The following is a 22,092-nucleotide window of genomic DNA, read 5'->3' on the forward strand; positions in this document are numbered from 1 at the left end:
AAATTTTGTTTTCATTCTCTCTCTCATATTTTGCAGACCTGATTAATGAAATGTAGGATTATTAAAGCTTTAAGGCCGGGAATTATTTCTGTGTTTTATTTCTGCTTGTAGCATTCTGATGCTTAAATTCAACAACAATAATGCAACAGATAAATTATAAAGCAGCTCCCTGCTGTTAAATAACAGAAAATGGCATTGCTGAGCATTAAGAGAACTTTGTGCTTGTTTCATCCTAAAACTGGTCCAGCTGTTGTCCATCTGTGATTGTGAGCCTGCAGGGGGCTAAAGTACTATTAATGTGCGTATTTGGATAACAATTTGCGAGAATGGTTCAGAGCCTTGAGGCCACCATACATCGGCAGCGGCGCTGCAGTGCGCGCAATGGGCGTGCGCACGCCCCGGAGTGCTGCTGCGCGCCCCCGCCTGCGTGTATGTGTGTGTGTCGGTGAACTGGTGGGAGAGGAGAGGACCAGTGTGTGTAACTGAGGCAGAGGAGACAAGTGCAAAAGAGGCTCGGCGCTGAACGGGACTCCACGTAAATAAACACAGCAGACGGTATCGCTCTGTCGCAGGGGAGGACTGAAGACACGGAGCAGGCTTCGCGTTTCGCACCGCCGAGGGAGGAGATAAGGTGAGCCAAATTATGCCATTCATAATAAACACGTGTCGTGTGGCTTACAGTTCGCTGTTAGGAGTTTGTGGGGAGAGGAAAGCGGTGCGTTGAGTTGGATGCTGATACTGTCCTCCTTTACCGCTTGTCCCTCATGAGCGCAAAGATGCGGGGGTTGTTTTCAAAGCTGCATCTCTAAAAATAATTTTCAGATAGCCTTCAGCATGTGGTCATCAGCGAGAGCAGGTGCAGGTGTGCAGGATCCGGAGCGCGACTGTCAAAGCAAGGCATGACACATAGCATGGTGCTGAGAAGATGCTGAGACTCGGAACCTTTGATATAATCTGTTCTTTGCTTCATGATGCTCACATCAGATGGATAGATAGATAGATAGATAGATAGATAGATAGATTTTCTGTGTCTGACATTTGTTTTTGTGCCATGTGTTGATGAAATAGCTGTCCTCTTACACAAAATCCCCCCATGTCCTTAAGCTGATTTGCTCCCCACATGTTTAATTCTCCTCATATTCATATCACAACTCTGTCTTGTTTTGACTGACCGGTCAGTTTGTTTAGTCTAATTTCCCCTCATCACACTCAATCTGATTACGATAGCCCCCCAGAGATTCACCAATTACATCCCATGCCATTTATTATACAAGCCAAACAAATGCTTCACTGAAGAAAAAAAAACCCCACATTCCCACCCAAATCCTCTGCTTACTCCCCCTCCTCCTCATCCTCCCCCCTCCCTCTGTCTCCCTTTGGTCAAAGCTTCAGTCAAGGGGGAACTCACCATCATGCAACAACACCCCCCACCCCCTCTTCTTCCTCCGCTCATCCCCAGACACTCTCACACACACACATGCCTCAGCTGCACACTTTCGCTGCTTGCTCAGATAGCCTGTATTAATACAATGCTAATGACCTCTGCTTTATTGTGTGAAGCTCTTGTTCTTACTTTCTCTCTGAATGGGCTGACACACTTTCTAGCAATGTTTATTCACTCCAGGCAGACTATTGTTAATCTGTCTAAGAAGATAACAATATCCCCCCTATCCGTGCCTTATGTCTCGTTTGCATTAATTCACAAACAGGCGGCAAAATGTGTGATACCACTTATGCATATCCCCGAGACTCTGTTTGTGTGTGAGCCTTTTGGAGGTCTCTTTAGTCATATCTCCACTGTCGTAAATCAGGATGATGCTTAAGCCCGGAGAGCCACTACTCTGCAGCTACTCGAGCTCTACTGACAGGACATTTCAGGCTCATTTGACCAATGTGGAGAAATCGGGACAAGATATTGACCTACATTGTGCTGCCATCTTTACTTTCACCCTCAGCACAAACGGCACTAGGCGGGGAGATTTGCATAACTAAGGGATTATGATGACACACGTTGGCCGGAGTTATTGTGAGAGCACCAGTCAGTCACAGTGCTGACCTAAAACCAATGGCGGGCAGCTCTGCTGTGGGGGCTATGGGAAAAGCTTGGGTGTTGAAGGGAAAATGCCACTAATTTCACCCCGTGGGCATCAGGAACACGCAGAGTATTCTGCGAGAAGTGATCAACGCTCCTTCTGTGAGCGGCCGTCTGTGGCATTATGAACTCCGCCAACCGCAGGACAGGACAAAGTGCCTCATACATAGAAAGACTTGTTCTTGTGTCACTTGTGATGATGACATCATTTCTTACAGGAACTGATCTGAACCTGAGAGGCTTTCATTCTGGGATTCATTTCACCAAGGACGAACTTCATTTATGTCATAGAAAAGTCTGTGTCATGTAGATGGGAATATTAAAGCGGCCTCAACAAACTGCAGCATTTAAAGAGAAGGAACTCAAAGTCTCCTGTATTGTCAGGCTTTGAAAGAGTAGAAGCAACATTTCTAAGGTTACATCTGGCAAATTACAACTTTGTTCTTACTTTTGTGGCTTTGACTGTTATTTCTTTGATTTGTTTTAACTCACTCAGCCTGGTCTCACTCCCAGAGAGTCAAAAAACGCTGCTTGGGTAGTGTCTCAGGTGGGGATGCACGATATTGGATTGTTTGCCAATATCCAATATGCTGATACGTAACAATTCATTTGACTCACAAGCAGATGGAGACATGAAATAGAATACCTGTCAGTGTATGTAATATTCATTCATTGTGCAAACTAAGAAGAAGCATTTTTGCCAATTCTTATGGTTCATTTTTAAGCCAATATTGGCTTACGCAGATGACATGCTGATATTATCGTGCATCTCTAGTCGCTGGTGTCAGTATAATGATGCCTAAAGATGCGCTGCAAATGCAAGTTGAGCTGGCTTTTTCAGCGCTCCAATGACGTAATGAAGCGTCAACCAATCCTATGTTTTTGTTTCTAGCCTTGGTACTGTGTTAGCTTAGGTAGCTGATGCTATGCTAGCTTTATGTGCACACATTGATGCAATATCTGCTGATACCGATAACAATTGATATTATTGAGAATCCCTAGTCTCTGGTGTCACTATAATGATGCCTAAAGTTGGATTCATGCTTCTGCGTTGAATCAATGCCATACCTACGACTTATGCTGTGTTCACACAACTAGAGACATAGCAACAGGCTACAGTTCAGTTTCAATGGAAGCCTGTGACATGAAGCTAAAAACTGATGCCTGACATTTGTCTCTGCTGACGGCAGGTGTGACATGCTACAAATCAAAATTGAGCTGGCCTCAACTTTTTTCAGCACTCCAATGACGCGGTGAAGCGTCAACCAATCCTGTGTTTTTGTTTCTAGCCTTGGTACTGTTTTATTTAGCGTGGCTATCTGATGCTATGCTAGCTTTATGTGCACACAGTGATGCAATGGGGCAGCGAAAATGTGATGTTAAATTGGGGCTCACACATTGAACATAAGCATTTTTTTTGCCAAATACAAACTTTAGATAATGTTTATTCAAGGTGCTTTGAGGCAGTTAGCAGACACACACAAGTCTGTGACAACATAACATTAACGAGCGCTCGAGGAACACTTCAGTGGTGACTCAGCGATAATACAGCTCATCATGCTGTTGCGTCATGGCTCATAGAGTGAACACAGCATTAGGCTCTGCGTAGACCTGTACCTGACGCCATAGCCTGACGTGCATCTCCCCAGAAATGTGAGTACACATTACAATGACACAGATGTCCTGTTTATTTTTGTAAGCTGAAAACCATTACCTCAGTGGAAACAAACTTAATTTACCTTAATTTCATAGATAAGAAACAAGTAATTGTGAAGACAGTTAAGTCCCCACAAAATAGCATTTCAAGTCCTGTGTGTGTGATAATTAATCTTGGCTTCATATAAGCAGAAGAAAGTTTGCCAGCCGCTAGGCTAATTTATGCAATGTCAAATGTCATAGACTTATGCTTATAATGTTAGCATGTTGGTTTTGTTGGGAAAACATGTCTACTATAAGACAGTTGTTTTGTCAGTGAACCTTTTGAGTTATAATGGAGCCAAGTTTTGTACTTGTGTTTGATATTGTCGCATAGCCATGTTTAATGTGTGTTTAGGTGTGTTTTCAATCAATCACACTTTATAGCATTTCACAGAAACCTCGCCACCAACTAGTGTTTTGAAGGTGTGACAGAGCAACACAGACACACCACCGCACAAGTATAAATGCTCACAACATTGTAGGCCACTTGCGTAGGCTACGGCACAACGATAAATCGGACTAAATTGTGTTTTTTAGTGACATCCGTGACCTTTTCTAAACCATAACCAAGTAGTTTTGTTGCCTAAACCTAACTGCCGACCCCTTCTTACCGCCAAACCCTTCTGCATCAAGATACAATGCAAAATGCTGCGCCTGGCGTCATTTTAGTAATGCCCAGGGCTTCTGTCCAAGCACTAAAGAATATGACGAACGCGGATGAAATCACACTGACTCCCCAAACTAATTGCTAAAATCTGGGAGAAAAAAATGATGTCTAAAGGGTACGGAATGAGTGATCAGACAACAGCTGTTAATCACTCAATTAGCTGATTGACAGGACATTAATTATTATAACTGTTTTGATAGTATAGTTATTATTTTAGTCATTTCTCAAGCAAAAATGACAACAGTTCTTCGGTTCCAGCTTCTGTTTGCCTTTGTTTTCTCTTCCAAATAAGTTTGACTAACCTGGAGGCTTGTTAACAACCTGTGTGGTCGTCTGGCTACTTGTATTTCCACCCCGTCTCAGATCTCAGAGCAGTGTAGGCATTACTGGTAACAGTATGACCAAAACTACAACATGCATGCCCAAGTTGAATAAAACCCTAATTGTCCTTTCATAAAGTGCTGCGATAATTTATTTTCTGTCGAGAGCGGCAGACGCACAGTTAAATAAGGCCCCATCACAGGTCACTCCAGCTGATTGGCTGAATGATTGACTGTGTTCTGGAGACACGTGTACTCGGCTGAGGAGATGATCCAGCAGCCGTTGTGAATAGAGGAGCTGTGCTGCTCAGCTGTGATGAGGCCAAATCTCCGGGGACTGATGGAGGCCCATGCCTATCCATTAGTGTCACTGCGGTGTGGGTGTTTCTTCCCAGTGGACCAGGCACACACAGCAGCACAGCACACTGTCATCGCCTGGACCTCCCTGTCACAGGCATGTTCGTCTCATTTTGGGACTGATGAGCGCCTCATTAGAGGACCTCAGAGGGAATGCTGTCCCCCCACCCGCTTCACGGCTGCTTGAGCACTCGCCTTAGTTGTAATTTGGACAAATGTATGCAGGGACAGATGAGTACATGCAAAGAAGGACGTACATGCTTAATACACACACACACACACACACACACACACACACACACACACACACACACACACACACACACATTCTTTCTGCCTCCCTCTGTGTGTGTGGGTCCTGTATGGTTGCAAGCTGGTGGGTGCAATTAGAGTTTCACACTCAGTTAGGCAGCAGTCTCTAATGGGGATTGACACGTTCCTGCGGATCCACTCCACACAGCTGCAACTGTTGATGTTTACATACTAGACCTGTATTATATTATTAGGAGTGGATGATGACGGAAGGAAATTTGATATTGGATAATTTATCTGTTGCTCTTAGTGAGACTCTGGCTGCTTTTCTGAGTAATTAGATAAAAAGATGTGGATATACTTTTCTATTTTCTGTTACTATTTCCTGCAACAACAGCCTCAGCGGTTTATACGGAGTTATTGATTAAATTAGTGGGTTAATCAAAACAGAAAATAATCAGCAGCAGTTGACAATCAAATAATTGTTTAAGTTATTTATTAAGCAACCATTCTCCAGCTTCTTAAATGTGAGGATTTGCTCCTTTTTTTCTGTTTTGTATGATTGCAAATTGACTATCTTTCTGTTTTTGACTGTTGGTTGAACAAAACAAGCAATCTGAAGACGTCTCCTGTGGTTCTGGGAACTTGTGATGGGCTCTTTCCAGCATTTTTAAGACTCACTGATTTGTCAAAAAGTAATCAACAAATAAACTGTATGAAAGTAATGTTAAATTGCAGCCCTTGTGTTGAAATAATATGGTATCCTAAGGTGCATTACATCCCAAACAATTTGTTAATTAATCAGTTAACTGTAGAAAATTTGATGATGTATTATTTACTTGAGTTGTTTCTTGAAGCAAGATGCCAAATTTGTTTTGGTTGTAGCCTCTCAAATGTGAGTATTTCCACTGTTTAGTCTTCTGTGATTGTAAGCTGAATATCTTTGGGTTTTGATCTATTGGTTGTACCAGGGATGCACCAATTTATTGACCAAACATTGATATCGGCCAGTATTTGCCTTGTTGGCTGACATCAGCCTATCAGCAAATATAATGACATTCATCAATGGCAGTGGCCAACCTTTTTTTTTTTGTTGTGTAACACCAATTTTGTGCAAGCTAAAAAGCAAGGGTCGAGACTAACGATGTCCCATCTTCACGGGTACAATAGAAAACATAAAACAGAGGTCTTCCCCAGAACGCCTCTGGGACAGAGCGACACAGTAAAATCACTATTGACGTGTCAGGGGACACACCCTATTGTTTCCCTGGTAATGCTACATTGTGAACAACAACAATTATTTGTTGAAATCAGCAGGAACAGAGTTAGTTAATGTTAGCTGTTAGCAGGTGGTGGCCACACCTAAGAGCTAATGGACGTTGCATTGAGTTACATTTTGATGCTTACAAGCTAAATTCAGTAAAAATGAGTATTGGGCGAAGGTAAATTGTCCTCATGGTGTTTTCAAATGCAATGTTCTAACCTGTTTAGAACCAAATTATGTTTAAAAATATTGTAATAGTGGATTTCTATACTAAATGCACTCATAAATCATTAGAAAAGCATTTGATTAGGATACTTAATTATGTGTTGCTGTTTTTTTCCGTCCACTCTAATGGTTGAAGAATCTTAACGAAGAAATCACCAAACTGGAAAAATGTCAATAAATGGTCTTAATAGACCTTTCTTCAACAAAAAATGTATTTATTTTCAATGAGTAGTTAACTCACATTAAAGGAGCTATATGTAAGAAATCTAAAGCAAATAGTCGTAAAATCCTCATAATATGTCACAGAGACTAAGGAATAATGTTAATATAACATACTGATCTCACCGACAACAATAGTACAGCCAGAATATTCGCATTTAAAAAAAATTTTTACGGTCCGCAAATCATGTTTATGTTTTGAATTTGTGTTTTGGCCTGTTGCGCCACCCACCGCCGTCTACCAGTCACGCAGTCAGTAGAGTCTCAGCATCAGTTACAGTTACGACTGAGCTACAGCAGCACGGCAAGCAGCATTAGCAGTGTCCCGGTACATAGCATTAGCAGCCGGCTCCTCCTCAGCTGTATCCCGGCAGCAGCGTTAGCAGCAGAGAAGCCGGACTTGCTCGAACGGTCCGCTGGAAAACCGAAGATCAAGGACGCGGCGACGCGGCCCTGCCACGGCAGCCGCCCGTGGGCAAACAAATCAGTCTCCAGCGTGCCGCTGTCCAGCAACCTCGAATCTGTAGGGGAGGGGGGGCGGACACGACTCGCGGCAGTATTTTGAATTTGAGTGCAGTAACCGTTTTGGCCACATTCTTACATACGGCACCTTTAATGAAAAAAGTGATGCATTATAACACATTGCATCTATATTTTGCATTGTATTTGTCATCAGGACGCAACATTTCTGAAGTATTTCCAGAAAACAGTAAGTTGAAAACTTCCTCAGGTAAATAATGTCTACATAATCAATGAAATGCATCATAAGCTGATTGTGTTATTAGAAATTCAAATTAGAGCAGTATTTCTTCTACTCATTTTCCATTGACATTCAGATCTACTGTCCATTCCAGTGGGCGGATGTTTTTGAAAAAAATTAGTAAAAGCTACTGATGTTTTGTAGGATTTTTTGACATGTATTAATTATGTAACATCTCATGTTTACTTTAAACACAGTTTAAACACAAGTTGTATACTTTAGTAGACTAAAACTTACCTTGCACTTCCTCCTTGCCTCACAGTCGGCCATGCTTGTTAAACAAAGGGGGTGTGGCTCTACTGCAGTCCACTTTAGATGATGTGGAACACTGTGATTGGCTCATAGACATCCCATCAAATAAATCTGTGCACTTGGGTGGAGTCAGATGACACTAATCATAGATCTAGACATAATAGAAAAGTTATGTCCACTGGAATGGACGGGGGATCTGAATGGGTTAACTGTAGTTTTTGGAGCGAAACTTGGAGGCCGTTTACATATACACGGTGATTTTGATAAACGGAGACATCTTCCTTCCTTTCGCGCCCTTCGTTTACACGCAAACGGAGATTTTTCCTCTGAAAACGTGTCTTTCTAAAAACTCCGGCCAGAGTGGAGATTTTGGAAAACTCCGGTTGCGCGTTTGCATGTCAACTGAGATAAACGGAGATAAACGGAGATAAACGGAGTTATAGGCAGCCGACGTCACAGTATGCGCCGGAACTTGCGCCTGTGTCAAAAGTGCAACCTATGTTGCTATGGTGACAATGGATACATGGAAGGCTTGAGCTTCTCGTTACACTGCCACCTACAGGTTTAGCATGCTCTTGTGTGTATATATACACGGGCAAGTGTAAACGAAGATCTTTTTGAAAACGGAGACAGTGAAATGTCCGTTTATGAAAATAGCCGGCCACGTGTAAATGGCCTCTTGAATAAATACAGTTGTTTGAAGGGAAATTTGTTGATGATTTCGCAGCAGTTTAAATCAGATATTAGAGAGGGAATTATATTCATGAAGAGGCTTTTGGAGCAGTCACATTTTTCAAGTGAAAGAAGCTTAGTTTAGGGGTTGTTTCAGAAATGTATGATTGAATTAGCGCTCATTCAATGGTAATGTAATGAAGGACAGAATCACTTTAAGGCTGTTCAGTCATTTTGTATAATGAAGACTTCTTTGTTTCCCTGGCACAAAAAGGATAGATAGATAACAAAAAAAGCACACACACAAAAAAAATCTGTTTTGGTGTCCCAGAGTTTCAGTCAGCGCATCCCCAGGTTGGACCACACAAGCAACTTGAATATGTCAGTTTGGGCTCTGGGAATTAATCAGCAGAATCATCAATAGTGAGAAATGCTGTTAGCTGCAGCCCTGATATTGTCTTTTCTGAATTGGAGGGCTGTGCTGTTTCATTAGGTTGCAGTTTTTGGGCAGCAGGTAATGTTGACAGATGGTGGGTGAGTAGCGGTCAGTGCGGATGTCCCTGGACGGCCCACTGTGACCGAATCATTACACCAGAGCTTTACACCATGACAGTCATCAAGCCCAATCACTCAAGGTTACCCGGGGAACGCTATTATCGCCTGTGTCAGGTTATTACACCCCTTAGAGAGAACAAAGCATTTAGAGTTGCTCTTTTCTGTCCAAAGCAACTGCAAGGGAGTGACGGCAATAGAGGCCCCCTTTGAAGTGGGAGGTTGGGGTAATGGATCGTAGTGTTGCGGGTTTTATGTTCCCTCGCTACCCCCAGTAGAGCGCCTGACAGGTTAACTAGCTGCACGTAGCACTAGATCTGACTCGCAGTCAACCTTGAGTTTAGGGGCTTGATATGCACAAATGAAGATGAGACTTGAGTTGTACATGCAGAGTATATTTTCTGAATGCTCATGAGATGATCTGCTGTCTTGCCACCCACTGGAAGAAGTGGAGGGAGGGAAAGGAAAAGCTGGAGTGTTTTTGAAGCTTTCAGGGTTGCAGGAGGGAGGAGGGGTGGATCATGTACCTCGCTCGACGCTGAGAAGGGGCAGGGGGAACAAAGGGGGTCTGTTTTCTGTGTCTGTACTGGCGGGGCGGCTGTCCTCGCCTCTTTCTTGCAGCGTAGGGGGGGTGATTCAGGGTTATGGCTGAGGAGATCCACAATAGAAACTCGGGTGTTGGAGCCTCTGTTTGAGCACACATTTGTTCCTGTTGAAGAGGACTGGAGAGGCAGTTCTTGCTACCGACTGCCTCGAGCCCGTTGAAGCTCTGGCCAACTTTGGATAGGCAGCAGATGTTGGAGAGAGGTAGTTGGTGGCCCAGTGGCATCACATAACAAGGACCACTGCTTCCCTTTCCCGTCCTGAAAACAACAGGAGGTGGGCATCGCTCCACCGGCAGGGTGTAGGCTCGCCAAAATTACAGAGAATTCAGGAAGAGTGTGCACTTGAATGCTTTTCTAGTCTGTTCTCAAGCCTCCATCTTCCTCCTATTTGCATAGAGCTTAAGAGTAACTCAGCCGCACATCCCACTCTCTGTTGGCACAGCGACGCAGCCCACTTGTGTTGTCTAATGGTTCAGCAAATATATCGCCACATTCTGCTTTTAAAATCTCAGATTTAAAGAGTGCCAAGAAATCCACCACAAGCCTCCACACTCTCCCCAGCCTGTTGTTGAGCGTTACATCCAATAAACTTATAGAAGTGGGGGTATGCGGAGATAAGCGGAGCGAAGGCGTAGATTATCTTTTTGCCCCAGCACATGATGCAACAGTGATTGAATCAACAGGAAAGACGGGGACACTTAGCTGTCAGCTCATGAATAAAGTTGACATGGAGACACAAAGTGGCTTTTCCATGGTTCAGGAGGCTCCCTGACCTCGAGGTCTTATTTAGGCCAGGCCCTCTAATGCCCTTACCCTCTGCTCCACCCTCTACCCCCTCCCACACCCGGGCCGAGGGTAAGACACCATGTTAGCAGCTCAGCAGCCACCACTGAAGGGTCCTTAATCCAAGTAGGATGACAGCTTGGCTCTTGATGCTGTTTCTGTGGCGCTGAGACCAATGGGCTTTTCTTTCCCTCTTTTTCATCTCTTAAACCCCCCAAACACAGCCACAGGAATCCTGGGAAAAAAAAATTCTCCCGGGGGAGACAAAGGAATGGGATGGTAAACAAATCCAAGTGTAGATCTGAGATTCCTCCATTCAGAAGAAGATAAATGTGCATGTCCTTTGAGACATATACAATGCTGCCTTGGGTTGCTTTGTTGTTGTTGTTGTTTTTTTGTCCTGGTGCCACGTGTTGTGTAAAAAACATAATCTATACAGAGATAATCTTTGTCCGGGCTTCGGAATGATTAGGGAAGATTGAGGTCAGGAAACCATTAGAATCATAAAATTTGGTGCCCCTGTCAAACCAGATCCCTTTTCCTCCCTATACGCCAATCAGCTGAGCCGACCACAGATCACATGCGGATAGAGGTCCAGACGGGCCAGTAGTCACCAAATGATACAACAATGAGCATCAGATACGTTTGCCAGTTGACTGAGTGACTCTGCCAGGAAGCTCTGACAAATTGTCCTTCTCCCCATTGATCACGCTGACACACTGATGTGTAGTTAACACTGGAAACATTCAGGAGCCTCAGTAACATGCTGCTTTTCCTGAAATGTGGGGGTTGTTTAGCCTCGTTTAGTTTGACTATTTGAACATTTTTAGCTCTGAAATTTGTCAATTGATTCGTCCAGTTGATTGACGGGACAGCCATAGTCATTCATCAAGTGAAAAGGTCAAATATTTCTTGGTTTTATATCAATTTAAATTTAATCTGTTTGGCTTTTTGAGTGGTTGTCGGACAAATGATCATCAATCATCTTGCATTCTGGGCATTTGTTTTTATTTTTTTCTGTCATTTTACAGACTAAGCAAATTGGTAGAAGAACCAACAGATTAATACATGTTGAAAATGATTATTACATGTATCCCTAGAGATCTTTGGCCAGGAGATAATATAGAAAATATTGATCTGAATTTATAAAATAGACCTACATTGAAAATAGGGCTGGGTAATATGGAGAAAATATTGTAATAATTTTGACAAGATATTGTGACAATATTGTAAGGTTCGCTTTTTTACTTTTACAAAATATTCACAAAATTAGATATTTCATAAATAATCATCAGTGTTGTGGATAAGTGTTTTTTTTTTTTTTACTGCCCAGCCTTAACCAGAGGTGTGGACTCGAGTCACATGACTTGAACTCCAGTCAGCCTCAACGCAAATTGAATGACTTTAGATTGGACTTGAAAAATCACAAAAGACTTGACACTCGACTTGGACTTTGATACCAATGAGTTGTGTCTCCAATAAGTTCAGACTTGAGCCTCTTGATTTGAAAATACTTGATAGCTTCCTCCAACCCCAAAGACCAAAAATGCTATGTTATTTAAAGCAGTGGTTCCCGACTGGTGGGCTGCTGGTCCATTGAATGAACCGCAAGTGACTCGCAAACGTGTCAAGTTTGAAAAAAACTCTTCATTTTTTAAGTACAGTGAATTTTCAGCACAGAGCTTTTATTTTGAAGTGCCATTTCCTGCTGTAGTGTGAGAGACTAATCAACAGCTTCTTGACAGACGGCAAACTAGCTCGACGACATGGCCAAACACAAGTATGATGCCAAATGTATGAACTCTGTGGACCTTGAATTAACGACTAAGGAGAAATCTGGACCCCGTGGCTGGACCAGCTGGGAACCACTGATTTAAAAAGTGCGCCACGAATCAGTGAATTTCCCCTCATTCCCTGTGAGTCGACATTGAATTCCCTAGATCTACTTTGTTAGAGCCAATCTGACAGTGTCCAATCAAGTTGCAGCAAAGAACTATGAAGACTTAAAGCTGACACCAAAGATAATTTTGTTGGTGTTAAAAAGACTGCAGTCGTCAACATAAATGAATTGCAGTATGCAAAATGTGCAGGTGGAAAATTACAACTTCTAACAAACTTGTTTTAACAAATGAATACACTTTTTTTTAAAAAGCAGTTGTGATTTTTCTAAGTGTAATATGTTTTTACTCTTTTGTTAAAATCGTATTACATTTGGTGCAGAGTGCGTAATGACTTCGGACTCAACTACAACAACTTGAGACCTCCTTTTCACTTGCAAAACATTGACTCGGTCCTTCCTCTGATTTATACTGTACACTGTATGTGTGCCATATTTATTTTACCCTTTTTTCCTGTAATTGCACAACACAGATCACCAGATTTAAGCAGTTTTCAGGACTCCGGTTTTATCAAGGACATAATTTTTAGGGGTAAATTGCCTACAAATTTGATTTATTAACAGAAACCCAAGGACATCCACCGTGGAGTTCACTGTGCTCAGGCCCTGTGCCAAAGCAATTTAGGATCAATTGCGAGCAATGGAATAGCAATCAGTATAATCTCCTTGTGGTCAGTCCTTTCCTGGGTTCTCAGCGCTGGGCGTCTTTAGGAGCTGGAAGGATGTAATTGTCACTAAGATAATTCCTTGCTGTGGGCTAGCTGGGCCCGGCTGCGAGGAGGGGAGGATGGACAAATGGCAACTTCATTTATCGGGATCTCCTCTGAGGCTGGCTGGCCTGATAACCCAATCAAACGTCTAGTGTGGCTGAGAGCTGTCTGGGCCAACACTGGGCTTTTTCAGCTCTGTGTTTGTCTCTCTGTCTGTGTGGAAATATCAATGAGTCTTTGTCAGTGTGCCATGGTTTATAGCCAAAGTCCCAGAGTGTTAAGTCTCTCAAAGCAGAAACGACACTAAATATCTTTACGTTTCACAAGCAGAAGTCTTCTTGTCCGTGTGCTCCGTTTCCTGTATATTTTATCACACAATTACACCATTGTTTATTTAGATCTCGGCGATGAATGACATTCCTTCTGTTGGTTTTAGTTGGTATTGTTCTGGCAGAGGTTGAAAAGGCTCTGGTCTGAGGCAGACCTAATGCTCGGGTCTTCAAGGTTGGCTGGTTTTGGGCCTCTCAGGGCTCAAGTCACAATGACCACGTCTCTGTATGAGCCGGGCCATGGTGGACATGTTACTCAAAGGGGTTACAGCGTGACAGAGAGCACGCCTCCACAGATCCTGTGAGGGGAAAAATAGGACACTTTGACTCACTGGTCATTTGTGATGTGTCATTGAGGTGGAATTCATATAGCTCCTGGTTCTGAAGTCAGTATCCTGATTGTATTTGACATGTTGGGGTATGTGGAAGGCCCAGCTTGGAGTCAAGGGGCACTCTTTAGATGTTCAGTGATGCTTTCATGAAATGTGATTGGTGTGTGGAATAATAGATGAAATTGTTAGCTGCTGTACTTGCTCTTGGTTACATGCATTTTGTCAGCTTTGTGAGTGAAACTTAAGTGCACATCTGAAGTTTTTACATAATTGTTAAAACCGCTATCTAAAATCTCAGCTCCCCTTGATTGAATGATAATGATTAAAAATTGTACTTTCAAAGCCGGCCTCTGAGATCCTGATGGGCACGGTGCTTATGGAATTATTAAAACCTGTTTTATAATCTCAGCTTGTAGCCATGTGATTTAAATAAAGGAGCAGTCGCTGCCCTGAGAGCAGATTATGCACTGATCTCTACCACTGTCTGTCTCTGACTCTCTCTGTTCCTCTGAGTATTTCCTTTCCTTTCTGATCCTCTTTCTTCTGTATCACTCTCAGACTATATTTCATATCTCCTTTTGCTAACCTGGCACCGGCTATTTGTAAATCCATCACTGACTTGAGAAGTCATGAAGTCAGGGTAGTAAAAAAGCTGCAGCACATCCTCCAGAACCATGCTTTTAAAGGGATAGTACACCTACAAAATGACCATTTGTATATCACACTACTCACAGCGAGCTACCTTGAATTCATTTAGAGCACTTTGTTTTTCTTGCATGCCTCCACAGTAAATGGAGAATCCAAAAAAGGTGACCATTCTTCATACAGCAGCAAAACTATATAAAAAAATCTGTTTATAAACTCTGACACAACTGGTGCAGTATAATCCAAGCCTAATTTATCCAGTCGTATGCTCAGTACTTCCCAAACACATGCATTTTTGCTGAAATATTACAATTTAAAACAGTACAGACAGTTACAGACATGGCTGAGTAGCGTGCCTGGGCACACTCTGCTCAAACAGATGTTTTGACAGTTTTGTTGTTACAAATGCGGTCCCCAGTGACTTTTTGGATTTACCGTTCACTGGGGAGGCATGTGAGAAACACATTTCTTTTTCCCCCCACAAATTCAAGGTAATACGCAGTGAATAATAAATGTTGATTTTGCAGGTGAAATATTGTCACAAGGGAGCAAGCAATATAGTAAAATTAATTGCCAATCTCTTTTAAATGCAAGTATGACATTGTTGTTTAAAATGTCCATACTATGTTAAATATTAATTTATCAATACATATTGATTCAGAATATTTAAAATGGTTTCAATACTCATTTTCCACAGTATCCATACACCACTATCAACTGCTTTCTCGCTCTTATTGTTCATGTTTACTTCAGTCATTCTGCTGTTCCCTGCTACTAACCAAGAAAAGAAAAGTTTTACACGTCATGTTCTAGCCTTGTTATATTTATCTTTGAAAAACATAATTCAAGTTTTATGCCTTTAATGTCAATTTTCCTCTGTGGTATTGAAAACTTTTGAATACTTTATTTTGAATACTTTATTTTAAAGTACTGCATCGGACTTAGAAATCCCAGGATTGTGACAACACTAGTCCATGTACGGAGAAATATGTGCATTTCCAAGTTAGCGTAGTATTCATGCACTTCAGAGCTGGAAATTTTATTATACTAAACTAGCGTGTCATTTTAGTTTGAGGAGTTTTTTCTGTGAAATGTAGTTTAAAACCTTCTTAGCTTAGATCATGTTTAAACAGCATTTTGATCAAGTGTCAAGTCAGATGTGTCGACCATATGCTATCACCTGCAAGCTGCTGTTAGCTTCCTCAGTTAGCAGCAGTCACACCTGGCATAGATATTTAATGACAGCTTATTTCTATGTAAAAATTAGTTGTGTGGTGCAGCCTGTTTTAATTTAATGATGCTTAAATCTCCACTCAGCGGCCTATATGACAAAACAACAATGGCTCCTACTGCATGAAGAGGTCACAATGAGGAGAAGTGTCACTGTTTCCCTCCCTCTTCTTTCCTTCCTTTCACTGGGTTTGTTAAAAGGACATTTAACCATATGAGTCAATGTAATGTCACTCACAAGGGGACACCACTGCATGTTGTTGCTGCAGAAATGTCCATATTACAGCCTACAATCATCTGAGTCGACGTTATGTTATTATAATTCTTGAATCATACATGTTTACACTGTTTTATTCAGGGGTAAGGCCTTAGGCAAACCACTAGCATTCATTATATCCATGCATATTTTATGAATTTATGGATTTCCCTGTCTCCAACATTGCCATTAAACGTAGGAGCTGTTCAGTGATATAGTGTCTAATCAGACCAGAATAGGGGAACTACATGGAGGTCGGACTGATTGGATTCTCCACGGTCATCGGCGGTGAAAAAAATCTAATTAAGCCTTAGGCGTCCCAAGTCAAACTCCTCAGGATTACCCTGGCCCTGCACCCAAAACCCAACCCTGGGAGAGAGTGATAACTAGGCTCCCATAATCTGAAGCGATGGTAGAGTAGAGGGGGGGGGGTCGGTGATGATGAAATCATTGCAAACTGAATCTACCACCCAACTGCAGGGATGGTTTTCCTCACCACAGCTTCAGTTGTATGTCAGTCACGTCATTTTGGAAGCAGTAGAACATCAGGTGAGTAAAAGTTTGAGAAAGTGGACCCTGTGTTAACGTTCAGCACCACAGCAGGAAGCAGTGCATATAGCTACAGTAACATCAGCATGTTTTTTGGAGATAATGATGGAAAAACTGATTTCATGCAGAGTTTCATCCGTATAGCTCACAATCCCCCGCGCTTTGAAGTCAAATTAGAAGTGTGTCTGTATGGGTGGAAACGACAGACAGATTAGAGAACAGAAAACATGCTTTGAAGGAGCTTTTAACCCCTCCTCTCGTCCTCCTCTTCAAATCTGCCTTTTGTGACAGAATATAAACCCTGCAAAGTATCTTCCCTTTTGTCCCAACTTTAGGTTGTGGGTTGGATGTACGCTTTGAATTTTAGGGTTTGCCTTTCACTCGCTCTTTTGTTTTACTGTCCGCTGAGTGAAAGTGCGTGTTTACTGTGGTCGTTGCTCTTTTAACGGTCCATGAAAAGAGTCCATTTGTGAGGAGAATGACTCCCAACAGGAGACTATTGATCAGGTGTTTGCCCAAAGGAAGTAGGGATGAAGGGAGGAAAAGGTGAGGGGGTCAGGATGGGGTGAGAGACAGGGAAGAGCCAGTGACCAGGACATGCTCTCCCTCTCACCAGGATGCAGCCAGGTCTGAAATATGGCTCTTTTCTTTTGATCATGGAAACAATGCGCCTGCTGGAGGCCCGAGGATATGTCCTCTCCCCATGTGTCCTTTCCCATGTCTCCAAGGTATCACTGACCTGTACCCATGTGAATACAGGCTCTGCTTGTCTATTATCACTGCATCAATGACTTGACTTGGACAATAACGCCGCAAAAGTTAAAAAGTTGCTTGTCACCTCTGTTTGCCTTCTCTCGGGATTCGATTGTTTGTGAGTTGTTTTTCTCAGCCTAGCATTAAAATGCAGCCAGAGCGAGAGCTGAATATGCTGTTTTGTCCTCAAAACAAAACTCCCCGAATTTGTTTCACTCGCTCTGTTTATCTAAGCTGTGATTCAACCGAAATGGGGCTTTAGATATGAATTTCGAGTGGGAGCAGAGCGTTGGCAGCAGTGGCAGGGCCGCGTCCTTGACAGCCCCTGTTGAATTAATTCCTTCCAAATGGCTGGTTTAAAGAATAAAAGGGTAGGTCTGAACAAAACCTACCACTGATCCAATGCACCGCTATGATGGAGGTCCATTTTTACCCATAATGTCTTGTGAAACCATCCTTTTTTATCCCTGTGACTCATATTGTGTGGAATGGAAGCATAATGGAGTAGGTGGCCACAGAGAAACCACCCGAGACAGCTCGTCATAGCACTTCAGTTTGATTGACACAGCACTTCTTTTTTCACATCAGACATGGTAAAGTGGTATAAAAGTGGCTCTTTACCATAACATTAGACAACTGCATGCCTAACCTCCTTCATTCACCACTGGGCCTCTGTGAATTCAAACTGGAGCAACCTCAACATATCTGTGTTTTGTAATGCTAAAATTAGCAGAATCTGAGGCATGTGCTTGATATGGTAATAAGGCAGGAAAACTGTGTTTGAGTGCTGGTTTTCATGTTACCATGGATATCTGCCAGGCTTCTTGAATTAGACTGAAAATTTGTTGGTTTTGGTTTGACATTTAATGTGGGAAATATTAATGAGCTACATGGAAGTATACATTGTTTTATATCAATATATTGTGATATAGTGCATTTTTGGAGAAATCAATATAGAAACTTGAGCTTTAAGGTTCATTCTTGACCTTGGAAACAGCAGTGTGACAAAAAATCTTATCACCAGATCCACATATAGGTTTTTCAGACGTGACAGCCACATCAGGGTGCCTTTATCAGCTGCAGTTTTTACGGACATGTTTTTTATATCTCATCACCTGATTTCATGTGACCGAAACTCAACTGAGATGGTTTATTGATAAAATAATCCATTGTGAATGCTTTTTTTTTCATTAGTTCAATAAATTAAAGGTCCAGCATGTAGGATTTAGTGGTATCTAGCGGTGATTATTAACAGAAAAGTAAAACTGTACTCCTTCTGAATTCAACTTTCTCTCTCTTATTGAACTAATTAGTTTGGTAATTAGACGAGCTTAACTGCCTTCTTAACTCATTGAAACATGACAGAAACAAAATGAAACTCACCAAAACCTTCTCGTCAAGTCTTTCCACTGTTCCAACAGTCACCAACTCTGGTTTGCTCCAAATAAACCCTTAAGTCACAGGATTAGATGTATAAATCTTCTGGCTCTACGTGTTGTTTTCCCTCGCTATCCCTCACTGTCTCTCAGCTGCCCACTGAGCAACGGCTCTCACATGTTCTTCAGAGGAAGACCATTACATTAACAAAATACAAAAAAAAACAACTGCTGATGTATTTAGTCAGTTGCCGATAGCGGATATATTCGTCCAGTCGCTCAACCATAGTTGCAATCTTAAAATGTTTAAACTATTTCTTGAATTGTATTTTGTATTTCACTTTCCTAACTCTAGATACAGTAGCTTTTGACTCTCTGTTTAGCTACTTCATGTTTCATCTACTCTCTCTTGTTGATGATTTTAAATGTCGCTTGCTTCATTGCTATTTGAATGGCTAATTTAACATTTGGCCAAGGGGACAGCAGTTGAAAATGATCCTTTTGGCTAACACTTGCATGTTTACAGAGATGTCGGTCACTCTTAATAAAAACTGACGGGGACGATGATGTGCACTGTCCCTGCAAATAACTAAATAAATAAATCATTTTGATGCAAATATAAGTTTGTTGGCTCAGATCCCGATCAGAGTCCTTTAATACTGGGGCTGCAGTCTACACTCCTTTTGCCAAAGAAGGTTCCTAACTGAGTTAAATGACAAGGAAGTAAGTGGCAGCCATGATAAGAGCTTGTCTAAATGCTAAGGAAAGGTGCTCTCTGCGTCCTTTCTGATTTCCTTGAGCATAGGATACACTGACTAGACCATCTTTTATGAAAGGAAAATAAATAATACCTTGTGACAGCAACATTTTAAGGCGACGCAGAATTTGGTCATTCACAAAAGCAAACAATCAACAACCTTGGTAGTAAAGTAATATTTTTCAGCTTGTTTTCCATGTTTATATAGCTCGCATGAAACAACACAGTAAGACACCTGCCCTGTTTGGTTCGGCTCAATCAAACTCAAGTTCATTTGCCCCCATGTGCAGTTCGTTTGGGCAGGTGTGAACACGGCAATCACACTTAGGTGCGCACCAAAACAACCAGACTGAGACCTTCTGAAGAGGTGGTATCGTTCGGTCACAAACAAACTCTGGTGCGGTTCGTTTGTGGTGAGAACGTGACCTGGATCCTGCAGTCACATGACACATTGGGTTAAACATGAGCATGTTACAGTCCTGGAGGATTATTAATGTGCACCTCCTCCTGTACTGCCTTAATATGCACATTCAGCACATCCAATGCATCAAAACATTGTTTTCTAGTTGGAGCCGCGCCTCGTTTTCAAACTGTATGGTTTGACTAAAATGAACAATGACAGCAATATAGTCCACGATGAGCAGCGCTAAAATCAACCTGCGTAGTTGTCCCTCCATTGTGACATTAGAAAGTGTCACATTTATCTTGCAAGTGTACTCTTCTTCAACATTTTGTTTACTTCCTGGATTTTCCACATGGAAATTCTGACCAATCAAGAGCAGCTTTCTCATGCAAGGCATTTGATCTGGTCTGCTTGTAAACACAACTTTGTAATAAAATGAGTTCCTGTTTCAGACCAAAGCAAGACAACTCTAGGTCTGACAGCACCCTAAGATGTGCTTTTGGCAGTCCATCTTTGGCACATCGTAGTTTCACAATGGTAGACTTGCATCTGTTGTCGCATAATTACATAGCCTAGTGGAAGTGCAGTCGGATTCTCTTCGCCTCGTGGTTGTCTTTTCCTAAATCCTTTTGAATTCTCCTCGACACCTTTTTTTGATCTCAGGTCGTTTTCCATCAAGATCAAGAAAGTGTTTTGGAAAAGATATACCAAGTCCAATCCAATAGTTATGCTCACTTAAATCCATCCATCCATTTTCATCCGGTTATCTGAGGCCGGGTCACAGGGGCAGCAGGCCAAGCAAAGCACCCCAGACGTCCCTCTCCCCAGCAACGCTATTCAGCTCCTCCTGGGGGACCCCAAGGCGTTCTCAGGCCATAGATATGTGATCCCTCCAGCGTGTTCTGGGTCTGCCCTGGGGCCTCCTACCAGTGGGACGTGCCTGAAACACCTCCAACGGGAGGCCCCCAGGAGGCATCCTGATCAGATGCCCAAACCACCTCAGCTGACCCCTTTTGACGTGAAGGAGCAGCAGCTCTACTCTGAGCTCCCTCCAGATGTCCGAGCTCCTTACCCTATCTCTAAGGCTGAGCCCAGCCACCTCACGGAGGAAACTCATTTCGGCTACTTGAATCCGCGATCTCATTCTTTCAGTCTTACTTAAATGTTGATCAGATATGTATTTGACATATTGAAGCAACAGCTACTTCCTACTACTTCATCTGACACACCTTGTTTTTCTCAAGCTACTTGATCCAAATACTGACTGCCCTGCATGATGTGAATAATAGTTAGACTGGGAGAATACGACTTCTGAAATTGATGTGACCTGCTTGGGAGAGGATGTATCACTCTATTGGATTTGTTGTACCTAAACATACTCTTGCGATTGTACAGCATTGCTGAGTCTTCCCACACAAACAATATCTGGCTGCGTACAGTCAGCGGCGGCAGAGAGCACACTAACCTTGAGGCTTTATTCCATCTTTGTCTTTGCTCTCATGATATCACTGAACTCATCAGATGAAGTGGGACATTTGCTCAGCCTTAAACGTGGATCACTATGATTAGCCTAACCATTCTGACCACAGATATGAAAGTGTGGGGATTAAATATAACACAAGATATCATCTTATTAATCCCCATGGGCTAATTTAAAAAGCTTCTGTCATGGTGCTGCACAGTTTCTCCTCTGCGTCTAGAAGAAACTGAGTTTTATTAGAGAAAACCAAACAAAAAATAATGCAGCAAAACATCACACAGAATGGTGCATTGTGCTGGATGATTTCTGATAGTGTTGGTAGCTGTGGCATAAACGAGCACTTCTGTGACACTGAGATGTTTTCACACATAGGCTCACACAGTAGCAGCTCTCAGCTGTGCCGAGTGCGGCTCTAAATGTTTAATGGAGAGTTAAGGAATGAGGGGCATCTTCTGTCTCTCTGTCTCTGTCTGCATAGTGTCTCATTCCCACCTGGCCGAGCTCCAGTGCTCACTGCAGCATTCTGACCCACTATGCTGCTGCATTGAGACCGGATACAAAGCCTCATTGGAGACTTTTAGCTCCACTGAAGTTATGCGGTATATTGACGAGTTTTTGCAGCACAGGCTTCTGTTCTCAAACTTGGCTGTGACTTTA

The 22,092-nt window shown here is 42.4% G+C and overlaps 1 protein-coding gene across 1 annotated transcript in view; it reads left to right on the forward strand.

Annotated features, from left to right (window-relative positions):
• Window positions 1–409: 409 nt before the first annotated feature.
• LOC126407793 (neuronal cell adhesion molecule-like) overlaps window positions 410–22,092 on the forward strand; it is a 114,083-nt gene continuing 92,400 nt past the window's right edge. Inside the window, exon 1 of the mRNA XM_050072995.1 lies at window positions 410–631. The gene's annotated coding sequence lies outside the window, so the exon portion shown is untranslated. The remainder of the gene's footprint in view (window positions 632–22,092) is intronic.

This window comes from Epinephelus moara, chromosome 20 (assembly GCF_006386435.1).
Source record: "Epinephelus moara isolate mb chromosome 20, YSFRI_EMoa_1.0, whole genome shotgun sequence".
NCBI lineage: Eukaryota > Metazoa > Chordata > Actinopteri > Perciformes > Serranidae > Epinephelus > Epinephelus moara.